Below are 20,975 nucleotides of genomic sequence, written 5' to 3'. Positions count from 1 at the left end.
AGCACATTTCTAAATTTTCTCACATAAGTCCTATTTGATAAAAATTCACTTACAATTAACAAAATCCAAACATGAAATTTTTCACACATGCATGTATACATATAATGAGCATCAATTATGATGGTTAATTATTCTTATGACTCGGTTTAGTGGTCCCAAACCACTTTCCGGCTAGGGTCAATTTAGGGATGTCACAACTCTCCCCACTTAAGAAATTTTGTCCCCGAAAATCTTACCGGTAAATAGGCTCGGTATCGCTCTTTCATAGAGTCCTCAAGTTCCCAAGTGGCTTCTTTAATTCGTGTTTATGCCACAACACCTTCACTAACGGGATTTTCTTATTGCGTAACTCTTTTACTTCACGCATCATAATGCGAACCGGTTCCTCTTCATAGCTCAAATTAGGTGAATCTCAATCTCGGATGGAGCAATTACGTGCGATGGATCGAGACCTATATCGTCAAGCATCGAGACATGAAAAACGTTGTGAATCCTTTCGAGCTCAGGGGGCAAAATTAATCGATATGCGACTGGCCCAACTCGTTCGGATACTTCATATGGCCCGATAAACCTCGGACTCAATTTGCCCTTACGACCAAATCTAAGCACCTTCTTCCAAGGTGAAACTTTGAGAAAGACCTTGTCTCCAACCTGATATTCAATATCTTTTCTTTTCAAACCGCATACGACTTTTGGCGATCCGAGCGACTTTCAAACTTTCACGAATTACTCGAACTTTTGCTCGGCATCCTTAACCAAATCAACCCGAAGAATTTACCTTCACTAAGTTCATCCGAATAATGGGTACGGCATTTACGACCGTATAAAGCCTCGTAAGGCGCCATCTTAATACTTGATTGAAAGCTATTGTTGTAGGCGAATTCAATCAAAGGTAAATACCGTTCCCATGAACCACTAAACTCAAGGATGCAACATCTCAACATATCCTCGAGTATTTGAATTATCCGTTCGGATTGACCATCGGTTTGGGGATGAAAAGCGGTGCTAAAATGCACTTGGTACCCAAAGCATCTTGCAATTCCTTCCAAAATCGCGACGTAAATCTTGGGTCTCTATCCGACACGATAGAAATAGGCACCCGTGTAATCTCACAATCGAGAAGCGTACAATTCCGCTAATTTGTCCATTGAAAAATCCGTGCGACGGGGATAAAGTGAGCCGACTTAGTTAGTCTATCGACAACGACCCAAATCGCATCCTTCTTACTCACTGACAATGGCAGTCCGGATACAAAGTCCATTGTGACTCGATCCCATTTCCATTCGGGTATCATGATCGGCTGAAGTAATCCCGATGGCACTTGATGTTCCGCTTTCACTTGTTGACATATCAGACACCTTGAAACAAATTCAGAAATGTCTCGTTTCATACCGGGCCACCAAAATTGGCGTTTCAGGTCATTGTACATTTTAGTACTACCGGGTGGATTGACATTCGACTACAATGGGCTTCATTTAGAATTATCGAAATAAGTTCAATTCTTTGGAACACAGACGACTTCGAACCTCAAACAATCGTCATCATCAATTTGAAACTCGATTCCTTGTTCGAACACACTCGGCCCGTTTTGCAAGCAACTCCTCATCAACTTTACGAGCTTCCCGAATTTGATGAGCCAACAATGGTTTGGCCTTCAATTCGGCTACTAACACATTGTCGGGTAGAATAGACAAGTGTACATTCATCGTCATAAAGCAAATAGTGATTTCCGCTTAAGGCATCCGCAACCACATTAGCCCTTCCGGGTGATAATCAATGACGAGCTCATAATCCTTTAACAACTCGAGCCATCGCCTTTGTCGCAGTTCAAGTCTCTTTGGGTCATCAAATATTTGAGACTTTTGTGATCCGAATACACATGGCACTTCTCACCAAATAAGTAATGTCGCCATATCTTTAAGGCGAATACGATGGCAGCCAATTCGAGATCATGGGTCGGATAATTTTTCTCATGTGGCTTTAGTTGCCTCGGCGCATAGGCCACAACTCGCCCTTCTTGCATCAATACGCAACCCAACCCAAGTAGGGATGCGTCACTATAAATGACAAACTCTTTGCCCGATTCGGGTTGCACTAGAATTGGGGCTTCAGTCAAATAAGCTTTCAGTTGATCGAAACTTTTCTGACATTTCTCCGTCCATTCAAACTTAACATCCTTTTGGAGTAGCCTTGTCATTGGCGTGGCTATTGTCGAGAAACCTTTTACAAATCGTCGGTAATAACCGGCAAGCCCCAAAAAGCTCCTAACTTCGGTAACATTCCTTGGTGGTTTCCAATCGACTATGGCGAATTTTGTTCGGGTCCACCACGACACCGTCACGGACACCACGTGCCCCAAAAGCTAACCTCTTTCAACCAAAATTCACATTCTTGAACTTTGCGTATAAGCGCTTATCTCGTAAGATTTGCAACACTAGCCTCGGTGTTCAGCATGCTCAGTTTCATCTCTCGAATAGACCAAAATGTCATCGATAAATACAACTACGAACCGATCCAAGTATGGCCTGAAAATTCTATTCATTAAATCCATAAACACCGCGAGGGCATTAGTGAGCCCAAACGGCATCACCAAGAATTCGTAGTGACCATACCTCGTTCTAAAAGCGGTTTTGGGTATGTCCGATTCTCGGACCCTCAACCGATAGTACCCGACCTCAAATCTATCTTTGAAAACACCGAGGCTCCCTTTAATTGATCAAACAAATCGTCAATTCGTGGCAATGGATATTTATTCTTTATCGTCACTTTATTGAGTTGGCGATAGTCGATGCACAACCTCATGGTTCCGTCCTTCTTCTTCACAAACAATACAGTGCGCCCCATGGAGAAAAACTTCGGTCGAGCGAAACCTCTATCCGTCGGTTCTTGCAATTGAACCTTCAATTCCTTTAATTCCGTTAATGCCATACGATACGGGGCTATTGAAATCGGCGTAGTACCGGTACAACCGATGCGAATTCCACTTCTCGAACCGGTGGCAATCCGGTAACTCCTCGGAAAAACATCCGAATACTCACAAACCACTGGTACCGATTCGAGTTTCCTTTCCGTCTCTTTACTTCCAAACACATACGCAAGGTATGTTTCACACCCCTTTTCACATACCTCCGGCGGTCATAGAAGATATTATCATTGGCGCTCCTTTTAAATCGATGAGACTCGACTCGGACTACCTCATTATTTGCACTCCTCAAATCAATGGTTTTCCTTTTGCGATCCACCATTGCATCATGTACGGTCACCAATCCATACCAAGAATAACATCGAATTCATTAAATGGTAAAAGCATCGGATCGGTAGGAAAACAGGATTCTCGAATTATTAGGGGCATCTCTTGCACACTTTATCAACAATACGTATTGACCCAAAGGGTTTGACACTGAATTACGAACTCGAGAGACTCAACGGTAGAGTCTTCTTGGATGCTAAAGTTTCACATACATATGAATGAGTAGAGCCGGGGTCAATCAATGCAATCACACTAGTATCAAAGAGAGTAAAAGTACCAGTGATAACGTCAGGGGAGGATGCCTCCTCTCGTGCGCGGATGGCATATGCTCTAGCAGAGCTCGGGTCTCGGATCGAACAGCCGTGTCGGTGGCTCCCCTCGATTACCACCCCTACCTCCCGAAACCCTCGGGGTCTACCTCTAGTGTCGCCCCACTAGATCTCGCACCTTGCATCTTATTCTTCTCATCTAGCTCCGTGCAATCCCTAATGAAGTGGTCCTTCGAACCGCATCCATAACAGGCCCTATTAACAGACTTACCCCAACATTCACCTAGGTGTCGTCTTCCACATTGGGGGCATTCAGGTCTCTCTTGACGATTATTGCCCACACTAGCTACTGAAGTAGCTCGGGAGTCCATCGGTGGTCGGGTTCTAATGGAAATTCCCTTGATCGTCCTCGACTTACTAGTGTCCTCCCTGAACCTCTTTACAGCCGAGAACGGAGCTTTACTCGTCGATCTTTTACGGTAATCTCTTGCTTCAAATTCAGCCTTCTTCTTCTCCTTCCCAAGTTCTTCCGCCTTGCAGGCTCGTTCGACTAGTGTCACGAACTCCTTTATCTCCAAAATTCCCACTAGTAACTTTAACTCTTCATTCAATCCTTCTTCAAATCTTTTGCACATCGCAACCTCATCAGCCACACACTCCGAGCATACCGACTAAGTCTTACGAACTCATGTTCGTATTCGAGATCTGATCATCCGGCCTTGCTTGAGTTCCAAGAATTCCTTACGCTTCGATCGATGAACCGTTGACTAATGTATTTCTTCGAAATTGGATTGGAAGAAATCCCAAGTAACTCGTTCATTTGGGACTATGGAAATTAAAGTCCTCCACCAATAGTAAGTGAGTCTCATAACAAGGATATAGCACACTTAAGACATTCGTCGGTGTGCATGACGATTCATCTAACACTCTAATGGTGTTATCGAGCGAACTTCGGCCTTTTCGGCATCATCAGTAACTATGGCCTTGAACTCCTCCCCACGCTTCCTAATCAAGTCCACGGTGGTTTACTCACCTCACGGGATCGATGAATGGAGGCATTGCGGGCTCTTGGGGTGGAGTGTTTAAATTCGGGAATGGTTGGACAGTAGGGTTGGTCCGGGCATATTGCGACCCACTCATTCATCATAGTGAAGAAGGCTTGTTTCGCCCTTCATTTTGATTATTAGCGGATGATCGAGGCTCAACAGCGGTGTCCCTTGCGCAGGAGCAGCTGCTACACTTTCAACGTCATCCGCCAAGGGTCTCTCTACCGGGTTCCATCGCTAATTAAAACAAAAATTTCAACCGTCAAGTCATCACATTATTAAGCACTATCAATTTGGCATGTATAGCTAGACTCACACGCGCTATGGTAGTCCTAGAACCGACTAAACCATAGCTCTGATACCAAATAAAATTGTAACACCCTAACTCGTGGCGGACGCGGTGTCGGACACGAGGGGTTCTGAGACAAATCCTCTTAAAGTACCGACCAATTTGGCATTTCTGGACAGGCTGGAAAACTGCGTCACCGTCGCCTTAAAATCATATCTCGAGTTCCAAAACTCGGAAACTGGTTTCGTAAATTTTCCCAGAATTTAGACTCATATACCCATCCATGGATTTATTTTTAGAATTTTTGGTTGGGCCAATTGGTACAGTTTATTAGTTAAAGTCACCCATGTTACAGGGATCGACTGCTCTGACCTCCGCGCGTTACAACTTGAATATCTTTCTGTACAGGGCTTTAATACTGGTGCCGTTTGTTTCTAATGAAACTAGACTCAAAATGGAATCTGTACATATAAGGCATGACTCCTAATTATTTCTGGATAATTTATGGTAAATTTTCAAAGTCGCGACAGGGGACCCAGAAATCGTTCTGGCCCTGTCTCACGAGAACTTTAATAATTCCCGATATACTGCTCATATGGTCGTTTCGTTTCGTCCATATAAAAATAGGTTCATCAAGGTTCAGTTCCATAATTTACTCACTATTTAATTCTACTTCTACTATTTTTAGTGATTTTCAATCTCATCTCACTGCTGCTGTCCGCAACAGTTACTGCAGTAGACTATGCAAATTTCATGAATTTTCCTTGGCCTTAATCATCCATCATACATGACACAAATTATGGCCACCTTAACAAAATTTGAGTTTCTAAGACTCGTGGCTATAGGTTCTAGCATCCCACTCGGCGACCACATAGGCCATTTTCACATGGCTTAAAGTTTACAATCCCACAAATCGACAAAATATAATAGCCTATACATGCCAAATGTTCTTCAACAACAAAAAAAGTAATACCACAAGATTTCAGCCGGTGTGATGACTTCAACGACGGTTCCGAGCACACAATAGTACGAGTCCCGGTGACCTAAAATGGGTGACAAGAAAACACCGAGTGAGTTTACAACTCAGTAAGTCATAAGCATTCGTCAATCCATCGATAAAATTACTACTACATGTACAACAAATGAAACTAGGTACTCGTCCATATCGAATCCATACCATAATACCTCGAACCTTTCGGTCCAATCTCGTACCAATTCATACATCCACATTTCATATTCTACACAACAAGATAATCGAAGCATTTTACACATTAACTCAATTTCCAGCACAACCATACAATTTCAATCATCACATAGATTTAAGGCTTACCGAATTCAACCCCAAGCATGAGCGTATTCTCTATTCGTCATGAGCTCGAGGTACTTACCCGATCCGCTGTCCGTGATCAACTCGATAATATCGCACACTCAGTGCCAATAGTGATGCAAAAGCATATAATAAGTCCGCACACTTAGTGCTATATAATCAGCTCGCACACATAGTGCTATATAATCAAATTCGCACACTTAGTGCTGTACAAATTTTAAACCCGCACACTTAGTGCCAATCTTGTCACCGTGTCCATTTATACCCGCACACTTAGTGCCAAGACCAATACGTTATGCATTTTACTACCTTTATACATTCAACGATGGCATCATTCCATACACATACATTTCCACTTACACATCAATTCATTAAACACAATTGCATATATATTATGATCATTTAAATCAATGCCAAATATATGCTTTATGACTTACCTCGGATGTTATCGCACGTCTTCAACGGCTATTCAATTACTTTGTCTTTCCCCTTGTCCAACTTTGATCCTTTGAGTTCTTGAGCTAAAACAAACAAATTTACTTCTCAATCAAACACACACATACGGCAACCATATTTTGCTTTTAACACATTCGGTCACTCGGGTGACCTATTTAACTTTCAAACATTCATTTTAAATTCTTAGTTAAAATAATGCGAATACCATTAACTACTAATGCCACACACTCACGTATGCATAAAATTAATCCTTACATGACCTATAGCTAATTCGGTCATTCGTCTTTCAAGCTTATCAAGCTTCATATCATGCTTCCTTGGCGAATATACATATAAGCACAATGTAGCATTTTATTCATTTCATGATACATTCGGCCTTGGCATAATTTTCATTAAAAATCCTATTAGCCACTTTTAAAATGCTAATGTTACAAGAAAGGTTACCCAAATTCACATTCGGCAACTACACATACACAAGCCAATTTTTCTTCCTATCATCAAATTTAACACGAATCACAAACTTAAACCCTCAATAGCTACTATGGTGAATAGATCCTTTCAATTCCATTTAACTACCATAAATTTAAAGTATTTAAATCAAGTTCATGAGTTCCTAATGCAAGAATTAGGCCAACCTACTAACCTTAACACCCACATTCGCAAGTGACCACATGCACACTCTCATAGCAATTTCCATATTACCAAAATCCTCAATACTCATATTCCCTTATTCAACTTTAATCTAAGCTCCCTACTCACAAAACACAAGGAATAGAAATCATCTTCTAAGTTTCCTACCTTAGTCGAATGGCCAAATCACCACAAGGATCTAAATACACACATGGGCTCAATCAAAACCTATCCATCAACTAAATTTTTATGAAATCTCAAAGAATTTACTTAAAACTTACCTCAATCAAACAAGTAGAAGACCGAATACCTAGCTTCTTCTCCCCCTTTTCTCTTCCTTTAGTTCATGACAAGAAGAACAAAACATAACCAAATTTCTCCTTTCTTCCTTTTATCAATTTCCCTCTTCTATTCGCCGAGACACCAAGGATGAGCAACCAAACTCTTCTTTTTTTTTTTTTTCTTTCTTTCTTTGCTTTTGTTTCTCTCATATACGGCAAGGGGGGAAAGCATCCACACTCTTTTTTTGTTATCATCATTTTCTTTTTTCCATTTCTTTAATGCTAACTTTCTTATTTTATTGTTTCCTACATGCATCACTAGTCTAACATGTTGGAGACATGTTTCCACCCATAGCATGGCCGGCCATCTTGCTTCATTTTGGCTAATTTGACATGCAAGGACAACACCTTCCCACATGTATTAATAGGCCACCTTACATTTGCCTAGCACATTTCTAAATTTTCTCACATAAGTCCTATTTGATAAAAATTCACTTACAATTAACAAAATCCAAACATGAAATTTTTCACACATGCATGTATACATATAATGAGCATCAATTATGATGGTTAATTATTCTTATGACTCGGTTTAGTGGTCCCGAAACCACTTTCCGGCTAGGGTCAATTTAGGGATGTCACAGCTAATCGTTTCCAAACATTTCCATACCTCTTAGTGATCAACATACAAAACGATTATAGTACTATGCTAAAAAAGTATATAAGCCATTTTCGCATGGCTATCCAAATTTACACAAAATCCATGGGTACATGACCAACAACAAAAGGGTAGTCCTATACATGCGATTTCAAAGTTCAACCAAAATTGTACCAAAAGGGGCTTTAATAGTGTGGGAGACTTGACTTCCAAAAATCCCGAGTCCGATGGTGACGAGCCAAAATCTATAAAGCAGAGAAATAAAGAAATGGAGTAAGCAATTTATGCTTAGTAAGTTTTGAGCAAGGGATTCGGCACAACAAAAGCATAGCATTCATATAGCTAAGCGGATAATTTCATATGCACAAATTCTCAATATCATACTTACTTCACATTACCAACCATTATGTTCATACACAAAAGATCAACTTAGCTAAAGGCGGTAGCTCGTTTATCAACCTGGCGAATACTTATTTGTAAGGGCTCAACTAATTCAAAGCACATCTGAAACATACCTCATTGTTGGGATTTCAAGCGTATTAACTAAAATTTTTACAGCAAGTTCATTTATTCACGAATCACATACCTTGAGTTTAACCGAATATAGCTACTCGTTCAAATACCTTGGGACATAGCCGGTTATAGTAACTCGCACAAATGCCTTTGGGACTTAACCCGGATTTAATAACTCGCACCATGCCTTGGGCTTAGCCTGAATTAGTAACTTCGCACAAATGCCTTGGATCTTAGTCCGAATTTAGTCACTTAGCACAAAGCCTTGGGACTTAGCAGGACATCAATCGAATAACCATGCACATTTATCAATAAATCATGACACATTCAGTATTTCATTTTCGTTAGCAAAACTCTAACACGAGGCGCTTATCACACTTGCAATTTCGGCTCAATAGGCACACACAAAGAGCATGATTTTGATTTGCTTAAAGCGTGATCTAATCAAATCATAATCTAAGTTCCATTACTCGAAAACTTACCTCGGATGTTGTCGAGCGGCTTCAACTGACTATTCGATCACTTTTTCCTTTCCCTTATCCAACTGTGGTCCCCTAAGCTCTTGAGCTTAATCTTGATACAAGTATGGCTGAACCTCCTCCTAATCCTCTTCTAAACCAAACATGGAGCAAGAACTCCTTCTTTCTTCCTTAGAATTTTCGGCCAAAAGAAATGAAAAGGATGAACACACTTTTTTTTTTGTTTCCTTTCCCTCAACTCACGGCAATGGGGGGGGATCACACACCTTCTTTCCTTTTTCCATTTCTTTATTACCCATACTCCTTATTTTATTTATTCCAACAGAACCCATTTACACAACATGTTTTATGACATGTTTTGCCCATCACCCTTTGTCGTGGCCGGCCACTAGGCTTTAATTTAGGGAAATTTGACATGCAAGCCCATCATTTTCACAACATGCATTAACAGGCCACTTTACATTTGCCTAGCACATTTCTAAATTTTCTCACATAAGTCCTATTTGATAAAATTCACTTACAATTAACAAAATTCAAACATGAAATTTTCACACATGCATATGTACATATAATGAGCATCCACTATGACGACTAATTATTTTTATGACTCGGTTTAGTGGTCCCGAAACCACTTTCCGACTAGGGTCAATTTAGGTTGTCACAACTCTCCCCCACTTAAGAAATTTTCGTCCCCGAAAATCTTACCGGTAAATAGGTTTGGGTATCGCTCTTTCATAGAGTTCTCGGGTTCCCAAGTAGCTTCTTCTATCCCGTGTTTGAGCCATAACACTTTCACTAGCGGAACCCTTTTGTTTCGCAACTCCTTCACTTCACGAGCTAGGATACGAATCGGTTCTTCTTCATAACTCATATCGGCTTGAATTTCGACCTCTGATGGACTAATTATGTGCGATGGATCAGATCTATAGCATCGAAGCATCGAAACATGAAAGACGTCGTGAATCTTTTCAAGTTCAGGGGGAAAAATCAATCGATACGCAACTGGACCGACTCGTTCGGATATTTCATATGGCCCGATGAACCTCGGACTCAATTTGCCCTTACGCCCAAATCTGAGTATCTTTTTCCAAGGTGAAACTTTAAGAAACACTTTGTTTCCCACCTGATACTCAATGTCTTTTCGTTTCAGATCCGTGTAACTTTCACCGAGCTCGGTCCAAAACAATGGTGTACGGCATTTACGCCCGTACAAGGCCTCGTAAGGTGCCATCTTAATACTTGATTGAAAACTATTGTTGTGGCGAATTCAATCAAAGGTAAATACCGCTCCACGAACCAACGAACTCGAGGATGCAACATCTCAACATATCCTCAAGTATCTGAATTATCCGCTCGGATTGACCATCAGTTTGGGGGTGAAAAGCGGTGCTAAAATGCAACTTGGTACCCAAAGCTTCTTGCAATTTCTTCCAAAATCGTAAGGTGAATCTCGGATCTCTATCCGACACGATAGAAATAGGTACCCCGTGTAATATCACAATCTGAGAAACATACAATTCAGCTAATTTATCCATTGAAAAATCTATGCGTATGGGGATAAATTGAGCCGACTTAGTCAATCTATCAACAACGACCCAAATCGTATCTTTCTTACTTGCCGACACTGGAAGCCCAGATACAAAATCCATCGTTACTCGATCCCATTTCCATTCAGGTATCATGATCGGCTGAAGTAAACCCGAAGGCACTTGATGTTCCGCTTTCACTTGCTGACATATTAAGCACTTCGAGACAAAATCGGAAATGTCTCGTTTCATGCCATGCCACCAAAACCGACGTCTCAGATCGTTGTACATTTTCATACTCCCCGGGTGAATTGACATTCGGCTACAATGAGCTTCGTTTAGAATCATCGAAATGAGTTCTGAATTTCTTGGAACACACAACCGATTTCTGTACCTCAAACAATCGTCATCATCAATTTGAAACTCCGATTCCACATTTGAAACACATTCAGCCCGTTTTGCAACCAACTCATCGTCGACTTTCTGAGCTTCACGAATTTGATGAATCAATAATGGTTTGGCCTTTAATTCAGCTATTAACACATTGTCGGGTAGAACAGACAAGTGTACATTCATCGCTCGTAAAGCAAACAGTGACTTCCGACTTAAGGCGTCCGCAACCACATTAGCCTTTCCCGGGTGATAATCAATGACCAGCTCATAATCTTTCAACAACTCAAGCCAACGCCTTTGTCGTAGATTCAAGTCTCTTTGAGTCATCAAATATTTGAGACTTTTGTGATCCGAAAATACATGGCACTTCTCACCAAATAAGTAATGTCGCCATATTTTCAAGGCGAATACGATGGCAGCTAATTCGAGATCATGGGTCGGGTAATTTTTCTCATGTGGCTTTAATTGTCTCGACGCATAGGCCACAACTCGACCTTCTTGCATCAATACGCAACCTAACCCAAGTAGGGAGGCGTCACTATAGATGACAAACTCTTTGCACGATTCGTTTGCACTAAAATTGAGCTTCATCAAATAAGTTTTCAGTTGATCAAAACTTTTCGACATTTTTCCGTCCATTCGAACTTAACATCTTTTGAAGTAGCGTCATCATGGGTGTGGCTATCATCGAGAAACCTTTTACAAACCGTCAAGAGTAATGCAAGCAAGTCCCAAAAGCTCGAACCTCATAATATTTCTCGAGGCTTCCAGTTAAGTATGGCTGAAATTTTGCTCGGTCGACTCGAATACCCGATGCAGATACCACATGACCCAAGAAGCTAACCTCTCTTAACCGAACTCACACTTCTTGAACTTAGCATATAAGCGCTTATCCGTAAAATTTGCAACACTAATCTCGGTGTTCAGCATGTTCGGTCTCATCTCTTGAATAGACCAAGATGTCATCAATGAACACAACTACGAACCGGTCCAAATCATCGTCTCAAGATCGATTCATCAAATCCATAAATACCACGGGGGCATTAGTGAGCCCGAACGGCATCACTAAGAACTCGTAGTGACCGTATCTCGCTCGAAAGCGAGTTTGGGTACATCCGAATCTCGAATCCATGAATCGATAATAACCCGATCTCAAATCTATCTTTGAAAACACCGAGGCTCCCTTTAGTTGATCAAACAAATCATCAATACGCTGATAACGGATATTTATTCTTTATCGTCACTTTATTCAAGCGACGATAGTCAATGCACAACCTCATGGTTCCGTCCTTCTTTTCACAAACAACACCGGTGCACCCCAAGGTGAGAAACTTGGTCGGCGAAACCTCTATCCGTCAATTCTTGCAAGTGAGCTTTCAACTCTTTTAACTCGGTTGGTGCCATACGACACGGAGCTATCGAAATCGGCGTAGTCCGTGTACAAGCTCAATACCAAACTCTATCTCCGAGCAGTGGCAAACCGGTAATTCTTCGGAAAACATCCGGTATTCACAAACCATCGATGCTGATTCGGGCTTTATTTCTAACTCCTTATCATCAAGTACATACGCAAGGTATGCTTCGCACCCTTTCTTACATATTTACGGGCCAACATTGATGATATTACGGTGGCAACCCCTTAAGTCCGTAGACTCAACTCGGATCATCTCGTTATTTGCCCACCTCAAATCCATAGTCTTGCTTTTGCAATTCACAACCGCATCATGCACGGTCAACCAATCCAAACCAAGAATAACATCAAATTCATCGAAGGCAAAAGCATCAAGTCCCGGGAAAGGAACCTCGAATTACTAGGGGCATTTTTACACACTTTGTCAACAAGCACGAACGACCCAAGGGATTTGACACCCAAATTACGAACTCAAGAGACTCAATAGGTAAAGTCTTCTTGGATGCTAAGGTTTCGCATATATAAGAATGAGTAGAACCAGGGTCAATCAAAGCAATCACATTAGTATCAAAGAGAGTAAAAGTACCGGTAATAACATCTGGCGAGGAAGCATCCTCGCGTGCGCGTATAGCATAAGCCCTAGCAGGAGCACGAGCCTCAGATCTGGTCACAGCATCTCTAGATCCTCTCTGACCGCTGCTAGCATTGCCCGTATTCCTAGATGGTCTACCCCGAGCAGTGGTAGCACCCGGTTTCCCACTCTGATTTACATTCTGTTCAGACAATCTCGGGCAATCTTTGATAAAGTGGTCGGCTGACCCGCACTTGTAACAGGAGTGGTCATGGAACCTACAACTCCCCGAGTGCCATTTACCACAATACTGGCATTCCGCTTTGTCTCGACGGTCATTTCCAACACTGGCGATCGAAGTGACTCGTGTGCTCACAGGGGGTCGATCGCGATCTCGTCTAGAAAAGCCGAAGTGTCCTAGACCGCCCAAGCCATCTCTAAATTTCATCGATGATGTGGGAAGGGCTTCCCAAGACCTCTTCTGAAACTCCTTGCTCCCACCTCGGCTTTTCTTTTCTCCATCTTGAGCTCCTCGGCCTTGCAAGCTCGCTCAACAAGTACTACAAATTCTCGGATTTCCAAGATGCCAACATACACTTTATATCATCATTTAGTCCATCCTTGAAACGTTTACACATTACGACTTCGAGGAAATGCATTCTCGTCGTGCGTCTGGCTAAGCCTCACGAATTTTCGTTCATAGTCGATGTAGACATGGAACCTTATTTGAGTTCAAGAAATTCCTTCCGTTTTGGTCAATGAATCTCGATCGATATACTTCTTTGAAACTTCGGTTTGGAAGAACTCCCAAGTTACTTGCTCTCTAGGCACTGTGAAGTCAACGTATTCCACCAATAGTAGGCGAATCACGTAGCAAGGAGATAGTACACTTTAGGCACTCATCGGGGTGCAAGATAGTTCATCGAGTACCCGAATAGTGTTGTCCAACCAAAATTCAGCTTGCTTGGCATCATCACTATCCGTAGCCTTAAATTCAGTAGCCCCGTGTTTTCGGACTCTATCAACTGGGGGCTTATTTGACATTATTTGGTCAATTACTAGAGGCATTGTAGGTGCGGGGGTTGTGTTTGTTGGGAATGGAGGTTGTGGAACAGCCATATTAGTTCGAATGTATTGGTTGAACCAATCATTCATCACGCTATAGAAAGCTTGTCTAGCTTCATCATTTGGATTACTAGCATTAGGTTGAGAGTCCGCCGACGCTGTCCCTTGTGCGGGTGCAGGCGCTACACTCTCAAGATCATCAGCTACCGCTCGGTCGAGATCGAGATCCATTACTATAAATAAACACATTTGCAAATGTCAGAAATCACCACACTATCAAATAATCACATAAAATGGCATGTATAGCAAGACCCAAACGCATTACGGTAGTCCTAGAATCGACTAAACCGTAGCTTTGATACCAATTTAATTGTAACACCCCGTACCCGAGACCGTGGCCGGAGTCGAACACGAGGTGCTAATGGACATAATATATTTATTTTCACGATCCATTTAAAAATTTCCAGGCGGTGGCTAAGCGTATCTTTGTCACCTTAAAAATCATATCTTGAGTTCCACAACACGAAAATCAGTTTCGTGATTTTTACCTGAAACTAGACTCATATATACATCTACAAATTTTTTTCTAGAATTTTTGGTTGGGCCAATTAGTACAGTTTATTAGTTAAATTCTCCCATGTTACAGGGATCGACTACACTGACCTTCGCGCATTACGACTTGGATATCTCCCTGTACAGGGCTTAAATACTGATTTCGTTTGTTTCTATAGAAACTAGACTAAAAGAGGAATCTATACATAATGGCATGACTCCTAATTATCTCTGGTTAATTTATAATGAATTTCCAAAGTCGGAACAGGGAATCCAGAAACCGTTCTGGCCCTATTTCCCGAAAACCTAAATATCTCTTAACATACAACTCATATGACCGTTTCGTTTCTTCCATATGAAAGTAGATTCATCAAGGTTCATTTACATAATTCATTTACTATTTAATTCCATTCCTACTATTTTTAGTGATTTTTCACATCCACATCGCTACTTACATCAAGATCGCCTTTAAGGTAGACTTTACCTATTTCATAGCTTCCATGATTCAATTAGCCCTTTTTGCATACATAGCACAAAGTATAATCATGATTAACCATTCCAATGGCTAATCGTTTCCAAACATTTCCATACCTCTTAGTGATCAACATACAAAACGATTATAGTACTATGCTAAAACGTATATAAGCCATTTTCGCATGGCTATCCAAATTTACACAAAATCCATGGGTACATGACCAACAACAAAAAGGGTAGTCCTATACATGCCATTTCAAAGTTCAACCAAAATTGTACCAAAGGGGCTTTGATAGTGTGGGAGACTTGACTTCCAAAAATCCGAGTCCGATGGTGACGAGCCAAAATCTATAAAACAGAGAAACAAAGAAATGGAGTAAGCAATTTATGCTTAGTAAGTTTTGAGCAAGGGATTCCAGCACAACAAAAGCATAGCATTCATATAGCTAAACGGATAATTTCATATGCACAAATTCTCAATATCATACTTACTTCACATTACCAACCCTTATGTTCATACACAGAAGATCAACTTAGCCAAAGGCCGGTAGCTCGTTTATCAACTGAGAGAATACTTATTTGTAAGGGCTCAACTAATTCAAAGCACATACGAAACATACCTCATTGTTGGGATTTCACAAGTGTATTAACTGAAATTTTTACAGCAAGTTCATTTATTCCCGAATCACATACCTTCGGAGTTTAACCGGATATAGCTACTCGTTCAAATACCTTCAGGACATAGCCCGGTTATAGTAACTCGCACAAATGCCTTTGGGACTTAACCCGGATTTAATGACTCGCACCATGCCTTCGGGCTTAGCCCGAAATTAGTAACTCGCACAAATGCCTTCGGATCTTAGTCCGGATTTAGTTACTTAGCACAAAGCCTTCAGGACTTAGCCCGGACATCATTCGAATAACCATGCACATTTATCAATAAATCATGACACATTCGTATTTCATTTTCGTTAGCAAAACTCTAACACGAGGCAGTTATCACACTTGCAATTTCGGCTCAATAGGCACACACAAAGAGCATGATTTTGATTTGCTTAAAACATGATCTAATCAAATCATAATCTAAGTTCCATTACTCGAAAACTTACCTTGGATGTTGTCGAACGGCTTCAACGACTATTCGATCACTTTTTCCTTTCCCTTATCCAACTGTGGTCCCCTAAGCTCTTGAGCTGAATCTTGATACAAGTATGGCCGAACCTCCTCCTAATCCTCTTCTAAACCAAACATGGAGCAAGAACTCCTTCTTTCTTCCTTAGAATTTTCGGCCAAAAGAAATGAAAAGGATGAACACACTTTTTTTTTTTGTTTCCTTTCCCTCAACTTACGACAATGGGGGGGATCACACACCTTCTTTCCTTTTTCCATTTCTTTATTACCTATACTCCTTATTTTATTTATTCCAACATAACCCATTTACACAACATGTTTTATGACATGTTTTGCCCATCACCCTTTGTCATAGCCGGCCACTAGGCTTTAATTTAGGGAAATTTGACATGCAAGCCCATCATTTTCACAACATGCATTAACAGGCCACTTTACATTTGCCTAGCACATTTCTAAATTTTCTCACATAAGTCCTATTTGATAAAATTCACTTACAATTAACAAAATTCAAACATGAAATTTTCACACATGCATATGTACATATAATAAGCATCCATTATGACGGCTAATTATTTTTATGACTCGGTTTAGTGGTCCCGAAACCACTTTCCGACTAGGGTCAATTTAGGCTGTCACAGTATCGCCATAGAAGAAGGTATTGAGATTTGGTCCCAAGGGCAAGCTAAGCCCTCGGTTTATTAGACCGTACTAGATTCTGAAGCGAGTTGGGTTAGTCGCATATTAGTTGGAACTACCTCCAGAGTTGGATTGCATTCGTGATGTTTTCCATGTCTCGATGTTAAGACATTACCATTCTAATCCCACGCACATTGTTCTTGTGGAGGATATTAAGGTTAGGCCAGATCTAACATTTGAGGAGGAGTCGGTTCAAATTCTAGATCGCGACATTAAAGTTTTGCGTATGAAATCTATCCCATTAATGAAGGTGCTGTGGCGGAATCATAACACTAAGGAGGCCACTTGGAAGTCAGAGGATTCGATGCATCAGCAGTATCCTCACCTTTTCTGATTAGGTAAATTTTGAGGCTGAAATTTTCTTTTAGTGGGGCAGAGTTGTAACGCCCCAAGTTTTTAATTTATGTTTTGTTTAAATATGACACACAAATTTGCATCTGCTTTAGTGGTTAAATGTTTTGGGTCTTTGTGAGAGGTCCCAAGTTCAAGCCTTGATTGTGCAAATTTTGGCTTTTCCTGAATAAAGCCTTACTCTTGTTCAATAGGCTTATATTTGATTGTGTGTAAAATTCTAGCAGAATAGGCCTGCTGGTCTGATGGTTAAGTGGAGTGTACTATTCTTTTCTTTTGCTACAAAATTTCAGCTAGAATTTGTGTTTGATTGAAAATCTGAGTAATTGGATGTTGGTGGCGAGAATTAAGGAGAAAAAGATTGGGGGTTATAAGTTTCAGTCAATACTATTTTCTTTTAGAGAAAATTTGGCTACTCCCCTTCTCCCTTTCCTCTTTTTTTGCTGTTGAATTCCCTTCTCGCTACTCCTTGTGCTATCGAACTCCCTTTGTTTCCCTCCTTGTTCGACTATGTTATTCATTGTTGGGGCGCATGTGGTAAGTTTTCGGTTCACGAAACTCGTATGTTACTCTGATTAAGTGTTTTAATGGGGTTTTGGTTGCTATTTAGGAGTTACTCGTGAGGTTGGTAGTAGCATTTCATCGGTTTGAATTAGAGTTGCGCTCATTTTGGTTTTCATAAGTTGAATCTATGATTTTAGGTTCTAAAAAGTTGGACGATTATGATTTTAGGTATTGGAGGTCTCGGGGTAGCATTTACGGCGGAATCGAACCAGGTGTGTACCCAAAAACACAGAAAACGAGAATCGACAAAAGCCAAAAAATGAAACTGTCGATGCCACATGGGCGTGTGGTCGCCCGTGTTTGAGGCCGTGTGGCAATACACGGTCTTGTGGTCGACGAACTAGGCCATACGCGCGTGACATGAGTGCATGACACGGGTAGGTGATGGGCGAAGAGGCCATGTGCGAGACGAGTTCTGTAACACCCCAAACTCGGCCCAGACATTATGGCCGAATCTGGCGTGTTACATTGAAGTGTTTTAGCGAAAACCGTGTTTTCATTGAAAACCCTTCTTAAAAAAAACCCTAATTAACTAAAAAAAAATGTTTCAGTTATGAAACCCTTGTTTAAATCATTTCATATTTAAAAAAAACTTAGTTGCGGAAACGTAGAAAACATACTATAATTTAAGAAATCCATGTTCAACTTCTCGTAATTACAATGAAAATAATAATAATTCAAGTAGTAATTGAAAACCTTATTACAATCTGGTCTGAACACACTTAAAAAGAAATAAAAACTTAAATGCTTAAAAAAAACCAAGTCCGAATTATCTTGCTAGCCAACCACCTAGAGTCCCTACAAACATCGAACCTTCTACTGAGCATCACCTGAAAATAAAATAAAAGAGGGGGGTGAGTTTTCGCAAACTCAGTTTGTACAACCCTCGGCAAAAACAAGCATTAAAAAAAAACATCATTCATCAATCATGCAATGCAATCCTATCCAAATTATCCATCCGTTACACACTAGCTCCGTCCCCCGTCACACCATGTGGGGATATGAATATCGACCCACCCAGCCCACACACCATGGTAGCCCGATTGCAGAACTACCTTCATTTACATATTGGGCTTTAAAAGCCGTCGGTGAATCCACGATTGTCAAGCAACCATGCGATCCTCATATACTTCCTCCGTTCCATAATTCCCACCCATATGCAACCTAAGCAGAATATCATATGTATGCATGTCACATCCATAAAACTTACATTCTACACTTAAGGGTATTTTTGTCATTTTTGCCCTTAGGGGCATTTCAGTAATTTTCCCATAATTACGATTTTCACTTACCTTGGCCCGTTAACGAGTCCCAGGAGCTAAGATGAACGAATACCACCAGGTAGGATTCCAGAGAAGAGGAGGTGAGCCATTAAGACCGCTTAAGTACCAAGGTCTCCCTAGATCCAATCCGAGACATGCATATACCCGTTGCCACACCTTAACCCTTTGACTTGTCCACGGTCGCAATATATTAATTAAGTCTTATGTGGATATCATATACTAGGCCCAAAACTCCTTACAAAGCCCAAACAATTTCACATACCTGTATCTGGCCCATTAAGCCCAACCATATTCATATGGCCCAATAGGCCCAAATCACCTGTATATGGCCCGTTAGGCCCAGTCATATTCATATTCATGCTCACATACAAGTTCCTATCACATAGCATCAACATTCAGTTTTTGCCTATTATGGGCACAACAGCCCATCGGGCCCATTTAGCCCATTCCGGTCCACATGGCCAAATCACAACCCAAGTCCACAGAATCGCTTGTGGGCCTCAGGCAACCTATCGGTCTCCCTCTTATGAGTGTTCGCGCACTCGTAAGACTACCTAACCAAACTTTCGACTTTTCAGCTTTTCGGCATTTCGGCTTTTGCCGATACATAATGTGTGTTCAGTGTATGTACACACCTGGTAAGCAAGCGTGATGCGATCTCCTTAGCCCAAACCTATAATCGATATCACTCAAATATTAATCTTACATACTTATCAAATACTTTACCAAAAGCCAGAAATCTCACCTTAACCTTACCTTGCGCGATAAGTATAACAACGCCTTAACTAACCACGATCAACTCCTAGATCAAAACTGCAAACACCTAAAAAGCAATTCAACAGAGAGCTAAGATCTGAGATCCGATACTAATTCCACTAGATTCGGTCAAAGAGTATTCAGCCCATGGGAGATTCGGCTTTTCGGCTTTTCAAACTTAGTATGGTGAATAAGGTTTATTTGGTATAGATTAAAGAAGAAGAGTAGAAGAAGGAATCGGCTAAGTGAAACAAAGAAAATTGTGTAGAGAAGAATAGAAATCAGTAGGAAAAAAAGAAAGAAAAACAAAAGGATTTCGGCTTTTTGGATCTTGAAAAGAAAAGGGTTTTCGGCTTTTGGAGAAAGGGGTTTCTGGCAACAAGGTGAAGAAGAATTTCAGCAGTAGCCTGGCAACCTTGTATTCGGCCCCTATTTATATCCCTTATAGCTAAATTTTCCATGCCCAATTCCCAATTTGGCTCCATCACTTCCCCTTCTCATCTCCTCGTTTTTCTCCCTAATAACCCCTTGATCCTTTCCTTAATTTTCTCTTCTGAACACTCCCCTCAGAGTCTATCTTCACGCCACTCCCATCCTTCTAGAAGGCCAAAATTAAACTTCTAAAAATACTAAACTAGGATTTGAACCTTGGATCTCCTTGCTAGCTACTAATGCCACCTCCCTACTCCCTAAGTTGCACCACTTAGCCACTCCTCCACAAGGCTTTTTGATGCTATTTTTCCCCTATTTTTATTTAAAAGCCCAACTACTTGCCAACCCTGATTCTTTTAATAATTAAACTATAATTTCATTTATTCCTAGGTTCGAACTCAAACCTTAATTAAGACCTACTATAATTATCACATGGCTAGGAACATAAAACACAATTTTTGTCAAAACCGAAAACAAAGAAAGTTCGGGATTTCGGGATTTTTGGGTTTCGAGATTTTTGGATTTTGGGATTTTTGGGGCGTTACAAGTTCGATCAGGTGGGCAGTGTGGGT

This window comes from Gossypium arboreum, chromosome 10, assembly GCF_025698485.1.
Source record: "Gossypium arboreum isolate Shixiya-1 chromosome 10, ASM2569848v2, whole genome shotgun sequence".
NCBI classification, from domain to species: Eukaryota; Viridiplantae; Streptophyta; class Magnoliopsida; order Malvales; family Malvaceae; genus Gossypium; species Gossypium arboreum.
Note: the sequence above shows the minus strand (reverse complement) of the source record.